Source organism: Hibiscus syriacus, unplaced genomic scaffold (genome assembly GCF_006381635.1).
Source record: "Hibiscus syriacus cultivar Baekdansim isolate YM2019G1 unplaced genomic scaffold, ASM638163v2 tig00110597_pilon, whole genome shotgun sequence".
Taxonomy (NCBI): Eukaryota; Viridiplantae; Streptophyta; class Magnoliopsida; order Malvales; family Malvaceae; genus Hibiscus; species Hibiscus syriacus.
This window is the reverse complement of record NW_024062795.1, coordinates 6,175,721-6,189,139: the sequence shown is the minus strand read 5'-3', so window position 1 is coordinate 6,189,139 and position 13,419 is coordinate 6,175,721.

The following is a 13,419-nucleotide window of genomic DNA, read 5'->3' as shown; positions in this document are numbered from 1 at the left end:
ATGATGGTGTGTTTGACGAAAAAGAATCTGTGGCTTATCCCTATACTCCTAATGCTAGTGTCAGTACCCTTCGAACCCATCACGACCATTTCCTTCATTTTATTATTTCTTGGTGGTTTCGTCCTTCTGCTGGTAGGTACTCCACTCTACGTGCTAGGGATTTGTGGTGGATATATTGTATTAAAAATAAAATCAAAATAAATCTTCCACAGGTCATTTTTAGTCAACTAGTAGACATCGTAAACATTGTTCCTTCTAAACATGTTGAAACATTAGCCTACGGATGTCTACTTAGTAACATGTTTATCAAATTTGGTCTAGACGTTTCTCTCGACACTGCCATTCCTCTCCAAAATCAAATTAATCTCACTTCTTTAAAGAAAGCGGATTGGGTTCAAGATGAACGCACCGGATTGGGTTCAAGATGAACGCACCGGATTTTGGTTCTTCCGACCAAATAAACAAACTCCGGGAGCTAGTTCTTCTCGTGCTCCTCCTCCTCCTCTGACTGCGAATGTTGATCCAGAGCTTCAAGGGATATTTCAAGATATTGACGATCCAGCTAATGCACCGGAACCCGCTCGGCAAGAAGATCAAACACCACCTTATTTCTGATCTTTTTTAGAGGCATTTGATCTACGATTTGCTTCCATGGAGTCTCAGATTACTGAGTTTCAGAGGGAGATGCGTGATCGTATGGATGATCTGACTCTTGAAGTTCGAGCTCATTATCCTTCTCCTCCCGATCCTCCGATGGAGTAGATTTGTATTTCTTGTCATGCTTTCTTAAAATTAAAACTTGGATTGATTTTGATATTTCTGGTTTCTTTGTTTTTGATACTTTGACTGGACTTATTTTATATTTATGGATGCTTGAACTTAATATATATATTTGGTTTGGTTAAATTTTCTTATTTTTGCATCATTAGACATATATGACCAATTATCCATTGCATGTTATATGAAGATTGATTTATGAAACTAATGGCTAACCTCTCTTTTAATTGTGATATTAGCAGCTTATAATTAATAAATCAATTGGCTTAAGTTTTTCAAAACATTCTTGTTTAAAACGTTTTATAGAGTCTTTTTGATTTAACAAAAAGGGGGAGAAGATGTGTGTCATAGTAAGGGGGAGTAATTTTTCAAAAGCTGATTTCAAAAATAATTTTCTAAATCTTAAAATTTCCCAAGTGTTTTGTTATATCAAAAAGGGGGAGATTGTTAAAAACATTTTTGATATTCCGATATAACAAATTAAGTTAAATGAATTTTAAGATTTTTACAAATGATTATACAATTTATATTCAATTCAATTTATCGAATATCAAATTATTACTCCAAGTCTTTGAAGATCAATTTTAATCCTTACTAAATGTGTAAAATTGTGATTTGTACTTAAACTATTTTTGAAACAATTTTCACAAAGTATTTTGAACCAAAATCAAGCCTTAAATCAATTTTTCAAAGGCATGCACCGATGCATCAATACCATGCATCAATGCATCAATGAATAAGTTGAAACATCGAATGCATTCCATGCACCGATGCACTCTCCATGCATCGATGCACTCTGATTTAATTAAAACATCGAATGCATTTGATGCATCGATGCACAATCCATGCATCGATGCACTAGGCTATTTTTTAAACATCGAATGCACTTCATGCATCGATGCACTCTTAGTGCACCGATGCACTAGGAGTCCAACGGTTAAAATATTTGAAATTTTACACTGATGCACCGATGCATAATGGTCATGCATCGATGCATGAGACGCTCCCACCTAGAAAATTAATTGTTTTCACACAATAACGGCTCTATTGACTCCACTAATTATCACCAACGTTCAGAATTGATTCAAGGAGTATTTAAGCAAGCTTAGAAGCCATTGATCAACAACAAGAAACATCAAGCAATTAACATCAAGAGAGAATCAAAGAGAAATCATCAAACCTCAAGTTTGAGCATTTCAAGCCTATTTTTCATTCAATATTCATTTTGCTTTCAAGAACACTTATTGTGCTCAATTGTATTTATTCTTGAGTGTTCTTTCTTTGTTCTAGAATTGTGCAAACATATTTGCCTTGTGAGGTTTTTCTTGTAAGTTTGCAAATTTGTATTTCTCTTTGAGAAAAGAGTGTTCTCAAGAATTGGGGTATATTCTTGAGGGAGTTGTAAGGTTATCTCTTTGGCCTCAAAAGAAAGAACAAATTAGTGAATTTATTTGAAAATCCTTAGTGTGGATAGCTAAGGTAGTGGACGTAGACTTTGGTTGATAAAGTCGAACCACTCTAAATCGCTGTGCAATTTCTTTCAATTTTCTGCAAAAGCTTCCACCAAAATTTTTATTGCCAATTCACCCCCTCTTGGCCGATTCAGTCAATCGATTAACTCAACATCGTAGGACCTCTACATCTCGAAGGACTACATCCCGAAGGACTATTATACCCTCGACTCTTGGCATGCCAATTACACCTATAGTTCTCATTTCGTATACTATGGGCATTATTCTTATATTTCATATGTTCATGTACTCATATCATTTCTCTTGTGATCATGTATCTCATATCTCTTCATATCATGTTCTCATATCACAAGTCATATCACATATCATGTAACATCCTCAATATCAGGCTAGTGACCTAAAGGTGAATTTTGAAAGCATTGTGTTCAATTTCGAAATAAGTTAAAAGTTCAAAATTTTAATTGGAGAATTTTGAGGTTGGATTTAATAGTAAAGTTTGAAAGTAATAAGGGTATTATGGTCTTTTCTAAGAGAATATTTTTTTTATTTCTCTTTTAGGGGATATAAAAACGTGGGAAATGAGGGAAATGAGTTTCCAGAGTTTTCTTCTTCTCCTTTCTTCTTCACGCGTGAAAGCTAAGAGCAAATGTGATAATTTTTATTAGTTGATTATTATTTGAATTCTAAGTGGAAATAAGAAAGCTTAAAGAAGTCTAAAGATAAGTGAAAACTCACAGATGAAGAGATTAGAAGAGATTAAAGAAAATGGGTTTTTAATTGAAATTTTGAATAAGAAGGTTTAAATGAATTTGGAGGATGAATTTGACTTGTCATCTATAAGAATAAGAAGTTAGAAGTGTTAGAATTAAGTTTGGATAACATGGAAAATTGGGTATGATTATTGATTTCCATATGAAAGATGGAATTTTGAGGTTAAAGATGAGATAAATGAATATTAATGAGTTTAAGTATGTATATGTAAGTTAGGAATATGAAAGGGGTTGAAATATGAAGGATTTAATCCAAAAAGAATGAATTTTCGGGTTCAAAAAGATGATTCTGGGCAGAGTACATCGATGCATATTCATAGTGCACCGATGCATCAAGGTTAAAACCCAGAAATTGTTTGAAGGTGTATCGATGCACAGGTAGTGCATCGATGCACTCTTTTAATCTAAAAACATCGAATGCAATTGGTGCATCGATGCATAAGGCATGCATCGATGCATCCCAATAATAAACAAACATCGAATGTATTTTGTGCACTGATGCACAAGTAGTGCATCGATTCATCGATAGGGAATGCATCGATACACTGTGTAGTGCATCGATTCATACCTTCATTAAAAGATGAAATGGGCTTTTCTTTTAGCCTAAGAAGTGACAATTTAGAAGATATCAATTAATATACTGATATGTATCAATGTATTATTATGATGTAGATATAGAATGAAGCTTGTTCCGGAACAATCTAAGGATTAAGATTGATTTAAAGCAAACAAGGCTGAGGTGAGTGCACATTCTCTAGTATATGAGGTTCAATGGAAAATAAGACTTGCGATAAGTCTATTTCCAATAGTGAAAAACATGAATTCATAGAAGTATGTATTTGTTATGATTTATATGTGTGCATGAGTATATGTGTTATTGATATGAATATGGTAAGTAAAAGGGATTAATGGTGATGATAAGAATAATAATAAGGATAATGAAATGATAGGTATATGTGAATATATGTATTGAGGTGTTTTTGTATGTATTGTAAGATTATATAATTATGGGATAACATGATGAGATGACAATGATTTACATATCATATGAACACATGAGAAATGTTATGAGCTATATGAAAGAGAAAGTATATGTGATATGTGAAGGTGAATCATATGTTTATATGAATATGAACTCATATGAGAATTGACATGAACTACGTGATTACATGTATATGTGAATGAAACCATGAGCTTATATGAATATATGATATGTTTACATGAATATGTAAAAGGATATAAAAGATAACGCCCATGTTATGTGTAATGAGAGCTAGGGGTATAGTTGGCATGCCAAGAGTCGAGGGTCTATGTGGTCCTTCGGGACATATATGTATTCTTTGAAACATGTGTGAAGTCTGGTGAGACACATACTTGATCCTTGGCATATGTATATGATTCTTAAGGAATGATATGTGGTCTTTCGGGACATATATGTATTCTTTGGAACATGTTTGAAGTCTGGTGAGACACATACTTGATCCCTAGTATATGTATATGATTCTTAAGGAATGATATGTGGTCCTTATGGACATTTTTATATGGCACTACGGTGCAATTCTACGCGGCACTCCGGTTTAATTATATGTGGCACTTCGGTGCAATTATATGAGCTGTGGTGACAGCATTAGTGCACAACCTCTATGTACTTGCATATCTTTAGTTATCACATGTGTATCATGGGCTATTAAATAGATAATATTAATAAAAGTGATATGATAATATGTTTGTTTCCTTGTGGAATTTCATGTGTGATATTGATTGTACAAATGGTAACTTATAAGACCATATGATAAAAGGAATCAATGATAGTGATAAAATAAGAAAGAAATGAAGATGATAATATAGTTGCTTGGGTGTACGTGTTTTATGATAGTATATATATATGGTTTCATGACATGATATGTATATGTGCAATTGGTTATGGTATATGTTATATGATATGGACATAAGAGATCATGGGAACATGAGATAAGAGATATGAATGATAATGACATATATGTATGCATATATTTGTTACATGTAAAAGTATGAGTTGTATGAAATGATAGTAGTAATTGTTTAGGTATGATTATTAGTTACCGTTTACCTTATATGTTTATATGCCTCACTAAGTCTTTGACTTAGCGTGTAAGTGATTTACACGTAGGTTTCGAGAAGAGTAAAGAGCAATGTGGAGCAAGACAGGTCAGTTCTCCTTACTAAAGGTCAGATCAGAAAAGATGTGAATAATATGTATTTTTTGTATATAAAGTTCTAGTTGGCATATTTTCAAAAGAATATATTGTTTAAGCTATGAACATTTTTATAAATGTTTTGAATAGTTATATGTAAATAAATAAGTGAAATATACACGCTCTGATTGGTTTTGTAATAATAAAAATGTCTTTTATGTAAATTAGTCATTTATATGTTATAAAAGTTTTAAATTACTCACTATTTTATACAAGTACATGTTTTAAAAGGTCAATGTGACACCTCAGATTCGTATCCGGGTCGGATACGGGTTGGGGTGTTACATTTAATGGTATCAGAGCTAAGGTTTAGCCGATTCTAGGCATAAATCGAAGTAAAAAGTGTTTTAAAAAGTATACATGCCAATATAGAGTGAATAATTTCTGATCTGATAGTGTAAGGAGTGTATTGTCTTGCTAATAGAATTAAAATGTTATGTTATATTAGATGTATGATCATGAGAGCTTCCAAAGTGAAGCACTAGGCAATAGACTGAAGCTAATAGCTTTCACCTGCCCTGGCCAGGCAGGGAGAAGAGCGAAAAACCTCAGGAAGTGCATGTATAAACTTAGGGAATGTCTTCACCATGTTGAAGAATATTCTGATGAATTTTCAATTTATACTTCTTTAACTCATAGAATGAATGTATTGAATTAGTTGAAAAAGTTAAGAGCACCCGAGTTCAAGGGTGAATTTGAGAAATGTTCCATTGTTATGGAAATTTGATTAAATAATAGAAAGATAATGTTAAAAAGTTTTCATTTTCTCTAAATTGGAGAAGTTAAATTGATTAGTTTTGTTACTATGTGGGCAAGTTAGAAATATGGTGGACAAATGTCACCATAAGAATGTTAAAAAAAAAGTGACGCGGTTATCGTTTGTAGAAGAATTAAAGACTAAGTAAATCGATGACCAGTTCATAAGACAAATGAAGCTCGAATATATGAGCTTGAAGCAAGAGAATTACACATGCATGTGTATGAAAGTAAGTTTGATAAGTTAAGCAGATTTATTGTTGAATTTATTCTGATTAAGAAGGATAAAAAGGATGCATGTGATTGATTGTTTAAGGCTTGTGCCTTAAATTAAAAGAGTTTTACTGGTTTTGAAATTGTTCTCATTTCAAGAAATGGTTAATCGTGTTAAAATTCTAGAGAGATGTAAGAATAAAAGGATTGGAGAACAAAAATCTCAGATGATTAAGAGAATTAGTGCTTCATAGAAGTTAGCACCATCAAAGAAAGGTAGAGATTCTGGTTCAACTTTAAACCAGACATGAATTAGTTGTATTCTCCGTCAGAGAATCAAATCAGATGAGAGTTCGACAGACTCCAACAGTAGGTTTGATCTTGAAAGATTAAACAAAGAGTTAATTGAGGATAAGTCAGGGTTAAAGACAACCCTTATGAATTGGGTTAAAAGCTCTTTTAGAAGTTATGTAAATCGAAACAGAAAAAGTATTTTAAATGGATTAGATGAGCATTGAAATCTGGTGATTTTTGAAACAAGTGGAGAAAACATAAGTATAAGAATGGTAAAGAATAAGGTTTTGTGCAAGTAAAGTTGACTATCAAAGTAATGAAAATGTGATAAGGAGTGATAGTTAAGGATAAATATATGTGATATAAAAGAGCATGGGAGTATGAAGAACATGATATGGTTTAGTTATGTATAAGACAATGCAGATTATAAAAGGATAAATGGATAAAGACCAAAGAATGGATTAAGTGTTTTGCTAGAAATTAAATAATGTGAAGGATAAGAAGTATTTTAAATGTATCAAGTGAGGTAGATATTGTTTTTGTATTTAAGATGGAAAGAGTTAGCGTGGGCTAACAAGATTATGGGACGGAATGTATTGGAATTATAAGATTTCAAGATATGGTGGGTTATGATAACCAAATATGAAGTGGATATGGATACAATTGTATATATATATATATATTCTGATCATAGAATTATGAAATAGTGAAGGAAGTGAGGATTCATATGTTTAAGTAAAACTAAGGATTGATAATAAGAGTTTAAGTATGAGTACATCAATGATCAGTTTATAAATAAAGGAAGTTATAATGTTAAGCTTGAACAATGGAAGTGACATGGTGTATGAGATTGAATGTTTATTTGATTAGTTGAGTAAACTATTATTGAAATAATTCTGACTGCAAAGAATATATAGGAATGGTTCGATGAAAGTTTATGTTTTAGATTTGAAGAACCGATGTTGACTAACAGAGTTATAAGATAGTAGTGTATTAAAGTTAAAGGATTAGAAGATGATTTCAGGGTAAGCTCATTAAGTATGGTGTGGATTGAAATATGGTTATGTATTTTAGTCATTGAAATGAAAGGTAATAAAGGAGACAAGGCATAATACTGCATATGAATGAGAGTATGGGTTCAATAAGTGAATTACACTGGGTTGATTTTAACTGAAATGATGTTTATGATTAATTTGATCAGGGTTTACGCCCTAGATTGAAAAGTTGTTATTAATTAGCTGTAATGGCATGGATGTTAGAGTTATCAGATTTGAAGGAAACATAAAGTAAGTTAATCAAATGAGATATGAATCTGGATGTGGTTGTGTATTTTGATCATATAGATATGATATAGGCAAGGAGATAAATATTTATGTGTTTTAAAGAAAGTTTTGAAGGAAGAAAATACAAGCAAGATACAATAAGAATGAGGTTCTGTATAAGTGAAGTTGATTAGTAAAGTTATAAAGATATAATAAAGATTGGTAATCAGAGATAAGTTTAAGTGATAGGAAAAGAGTATGTGAACATGAAAGAAAGATATGATTGGTGTATAAGAAGATTTTGATTTATGAAGAAAATGAAAGGATGAAGTTTAAAGAATTAGATGTGATAAAGATTATGTTGAGATATAGGTTATAAGTTTAACCAGAAGTAAGAAAGGTATGTTAGGTAATATGAGAAATTGTTTAGTTATGCAAAGTGTATGTTTAATCAGTTATGATGAAATATCAGGCTAGTGACCTAAAGGTGAATTTTGAAAGCATTGTGTTCAATTTCGAAATAAGTTAAAAGTTTAGAATTTTAATTGGAGAATTTTGAGGTTGGATTTAATAGTAAAGTTTGAAAGTAATAAGGGTATTATGGTCTTTTCTAAGAGAATATTTTTTATTTCTCTTTTAGAGGATATAAAACGTGGAAAATGAGGGAAATGAGTTTCCAGAGTTTTCTTCTTCTCCTTTCTTCTTCACGCGTGGAAGCTAAGAGCAAAGGTGAGAATTTTTATTAGTTGATTATTATTTGAATTCTAAGTTGGTTTTGATTCTTTGGAAAGTAAGAAAGCTTAAAGAGTCTAAAGATAAGTGAAAACTCAAAGATGAAGAGATTAGAAGAGATTAAAGAAAATGGGTTTTTAAGTGAAATTTTGAATAAGAAGGTTTAAATGAATTTGGATGATGAATTTGACTTGTCATCTATAAGAATAAGAAGTTAGAAGTGTTAGAATTAAGTTTGTATAACATGGAAAATTGGGTATGATTATTGATTTCTATATGAAAGATGGAATTTTGAGGTTAAATATGAGATAAATTAATATTAATGAGTTTAAGTATGTATATGTAAGTTAGGAATATGAAAGGGGTTGAAATATGAAGGATTTAATCCAAAAAGAATGAATTTTTGGGTTCAAAAAGAGGATTCTGGGCAGAGTGCATCGATGTATATTCATAGTGCACTGATGCATCAAGGTTAAAACCCAGAAATTGTTTAAAGGTGTATCGATGCACAGGTAGTGCATCGATGCACTCTTTTAATCTAAAAACATCGAATGCAATTGGTGCATTGATGCATAAGGCATGCATCGATGCATCCCAGTAATAAACAATCATTGAATGTATTTTGTGCACCGATGCACAAGTAGTGCATCGATTCATCGGTAGGGAATGCATCGATACACTGTGCAGTGCATCGATGCATACCTTCATTAAAAGATGAAATAGGCTTTTCTTTTAGCCTAAGAAGTGACAATTTAGAAGATATCAATTACTATACTGATATGTATCAATGTATTATTATGATGTAGATATAGAATGAAGCTTGTTCCGGAACAATCTAAGGATTAAGATTGATTCAAAGCAAACAAGTCTAAGGTGAGTGCATATTCTCTAGTATATGAGGTTCAATGAAAAATAAGACTTGCGATAAGTCTATTTCCAATAGTGAAAAACATGAATTCATAGAAGTATGTATTTGTTATGATTTATATGTGTGCATGAGTATATGTGTTATTGATATGAATATGGTAAGTAAAATGGGATTAATGGTGATGATAAGAATAATAATAAGGATAATGAAATGATAGATATATGTGAATATATGTATTGAGGTGTTTTTGTATGTATTGTAAGATTATATGTTTATGTGATAACATGATGAGATGACAATGATTTACATATCATATGAACACATGAGAAATGTTATGAGCTATATGAAAGAGAAAGTATATATGATACGTGAAGGTGAATCATATGTTTATATGAATATGATCATATGAGAATTGACATGAACTACGTGATTACATGTATATGTGAATGAAACCATGAGCTTATATGAATATATAATATGGTTACATGAATATGTAAAAGGATATAAAAGATAACGCCCATGTTATGTGTCATGAGAGCTAGGGGTATAGTTGGTATGCCAAGAGTCGAGGGTCTATGTGGTCCTTCGGGACATATATGTATTCTTTGGAACATGTGTGAAGTCTGGTGAGACACATACTTGATCATTGGCATATGTATATGATTCTTAAGGAATGATATGTGGTCTTTCGAGACATATATGTATTCTTTGGAACATGTGTGAAGTCTGGTGAGACACATACTTGATCCCTAGTATATGTATATTATTCTTAAGGAATGATATGTGGTCCTTATGGATATTTTTATATGGCACTACGGTGCAATTCTACGCCGCAATCCGGTGCAATTATATGTGGCACTTCGGTGCAATTATATGAGCTGTAGTGACAGCATTAGTGCACAACCTCTGTGTACTCACATATCTTTAGTTCTCACATGTGTATCATGGGCTATTAAATAGATAATATTAATAAAAGTGATATGATAATATGTTTGTTTCCTTGTGGAATTTCATGTGTGATATTGATTGTACAAATGGTAACTTATAAGACCATATGATAAAAGGAATCAATGATAGTGATAAAATAAGAAAGAAATGAAGATGATAATATAGTTGCTTGGGTGTACGTGTTTTATGATAGTATATATATATGGTTTACATGACATGATATATATATGTGCAATTGGTTATGGTATATGTTTTATGATATGGACATAAGAGATCATAGGAACATGAGATAAGAGATATGAATGATAATGACATATATGTATGCATATATTTGTTACATGTAAAAGTATGAGTTGTATGAAATGATAGTAGTAATTGTTTAGGTATGATTATTAGTTACCGTTTACCTTATATGTTTATATGCCTCACTAAGTCTTTGACTTAGCGTGTAAGTGATTTACACGTAGGTTTCGAGAAGAGTAAAGAGCAATGTGGAGCAAGACAGTTCAGTTCTCCTTACTAAAGGTCAGATCAGAAAAGATGTGAATAATATGTATTTTTGTATATAAAGTTCTAGTTGGCATGTTTTCAAAAGAATATATTGTTTAAGCTATGAACAGTTTTATAAATGTTTTGAATAGTTATATGTAAATAAATAAGTGAAATATACACGCTCTGATTGGTTTTGTAATAATGAAAATGTCTTTTATGTAAATTAGTCATTTATATGTTATAAAAGTTTTAAATTACTCACTATTTTATACAAGTACATGTTTTAAAAGGTCAATGTGACACCTCGGATTCGTATCCGGGTCGGATACGGGTTGGGGTGTTACATATCATATCACATAAACATATATATGTCTTATGCATGTATCACAATACTTATCATGAATGCATGTTCACAACTACTGTATTATAAAAAAATCAACATAGGGATTTGACTTATCACAAGTCTTATTCCATTATAATATACATATAGTATGCACTCACCTTAGCTTTGCTTTGATTCGATTCTAATCCTTTGATCGTTCCGGAATAAGCTTACTTTTAGTATTTACATAATCGCACATGGATCTATATCAGTATTATAACTAATATATTCTAATGGTTCACTCTTTAGAATAAGAGAAAAGTAAATTTCATCTTTTAATGAAGGTATGCATCGATGCACTACTGATGCATCGGTGCATAAAAGGTATTCAATGTAGTATTATTGCTGGGATGCATCGATGCACTCCTTATGCATCGATGCACCAATTGCATTCGATGTTTCATTATTAATGGGATGCATCGATGCACTACTTATGCATCGATGCATGAATTGCATTCGATGTTTTTATTTTAAAAGAGTGCATCAATGCACTACCAATGCATCGATACACCTTTAAACAAATTTCTGGGTTTTAACCTTGATGCATCGATGCATTATGAATGTGCATCGATGCACTCTGCCCAGAATCCTCTTTTTGAACTCAAAAATTCATTCATTTTGGATTAAATCTGTCATGTTTAATCCCCTTTTTCATTCTTAACTCTAGTACACATCCTTAAACCAATTTATACTCATTTATTTCATCTTAAACCTTCAAATCATATCCTTCATATGTAATTCAATAATTACATTAATAAATCAACATGTTTGAATTCCGCTTTTAACACTTCGTATATCTTAACTAGATTGATGACAAGTCAAATATAACTTTCAATTCTAGTTATGAACTCTATTCCAAGATTTCATTTAAGAACTTCAAATCTTAAATCTCTCCTAACTCAATCATCCTTTGATGTTAAGATAACTTAAGCTTTCCTTAAGCTTAGTTATCATCTAATAATCAAAACTCAATATTAAATTTAACAAGAAACTCAATAATCAGAAATCTTACCTTTGTTTTGGTTCACACGCACAATGAAGAAAGAAGAAGAAGAAGAGAACTCTGGAAGCCTTTGTTGTTCTCTCCTTTTCAACCCATTTGTACTCATATATATCATTATCCCTTTTTTAATTAATTTTCCATGCAAATGACTATTTTGCCCTTGCATTCCTTATTCCTTTCAATTTAATCCTACACAATCATTTACATATAAATATTTATACTATTCATTCATTCTATTTAAATCACCAAAATATGAAACTTTCCAATTTAGTCACTAACCTGGTATTGAGGATGTTACATGCCTTGAGATCCAACTTAGTAAAAAAAGCAGCTCCGTGTAACTCAGCAAGCATATCATCTACTGTTGGAATTAGGAAACGATCCTTTACGGTGGCAGCGTTTAATGCTCGGTAGTTTGTGCATAATCGCCATGTGCCATCTTTTTTCTTCACTAATAGTACTAGAGAAGAAAAGGGTCTGGTGCTTGGTCGAATAAACCCTGCATTGAGCATGTCTTGAACCTGATTTTCAATCTCATATTTTTGGAAATATGCATACCTATATGGCCTCACATTAATAGCTTTAGTTCCGTCTTGGAGAAGTATTTTGTGATCAATTTTGCATGTTGGTGGTAATGGTAGGCGTAGTAAAGACATCTGAATATTCCTCCAGCAATGCCTGCATATCTGATGAGAGTTCATCATTGTTCTGCTGTCATTCGAGCTGAAAATATAAAGCAAACACCGTTTGTCGTTGTCGATAGTCCTTGGTGAAGCCCTAAAATATAGTGTCTTGGATTGGTGGAATTTCAATCCCCTGGAGTTTCTTAGGCTGTTGCTCCCAAATGAAGTCCATGGTTCATTTTTTCCAATCACAAATTATTGAACCCAATGTCTCTAACCACTGAATGCCTAGCACCATATCCAAACCATTTAAGGGCACAGAAAAAAAGTCGAGGTGGAACTCATTACCTTGTAAATTAACCATAAGCTTCTCATATTTCCCTTTACAAGATAATATTTCCCCATTGGCAACTCGGATAGTAAACGGTGTTGTGGGCTTCACGGGAAAACGAAGCGTTTTGGCTACTAGATCACTGATGAAATTATGAGTGGATCCACTATCGATTAAAGCAACCACCTCAGGCGCTCTAATAATTTCCTTAATTCGCATTGTTCTCGGTACAGTCCATCCAGTTAGTGCATGTAGGGTGATC